This window comes from Priapulus caudatus, unplaced genomic scaffold (assembly GCF_000485595.1).
Source record: "Priapulus caudatus unplaced genomic scaffold, Priapulus_caudatus-5.0.1 Scaffold2226, whole genome shotgun sequence".
NCBI lineage: Eukaryota > Metazoa > Priapulida > Priapulimorpha > Priapulimorphida > Priapulidae > Priapulus > Priapulus caudatus.
In genome coordinates this window covers 8,928-9,378 of record NW_014579287.1, presented here as the reverse complement: position 1 = coordinate 9,378, position 451 = coordinate 8,928, and positions in this window count along the sequence as shown.

Below are 451 nucleotides of genomic sequence, written 5' to 3'. Positions count from 1 at the left end.
GAGAGAGAGAGAGAGAGAGAGAGAGAGAGAGAGAGAGAAAGAGAGACAGAATACTTAAAAACAAATAGCACACGCAATGACTGAGTTAACGTCATGGACACGCTTGAACACACGTAAGAACACACGCAATATCTACATATCATGCGTAGAGCATATATGCACAGTGAGATTACCATCGTATCGCGTGCTCACATTGAATCATCACAGCAGCCTAACATCATTGCCATGCAATCATGATGATTAACGGCTAACCGAGCCTAGAGCTGCTTATAGTCTGTGTACGTAATTAACTCTGTAGCACATTATAGCTGTGACATGAGGCAGGAGGGTAGTATAGGCTGCACATACATAGTCTATCACTGGACTTGCCCTGCTGGGGTGGTTAGCGTGGGTGTAGGGACGTGGTGCAGGCAGGCAGGCATACAGGCAGGCAGACAGGCAGGCAGGCAGG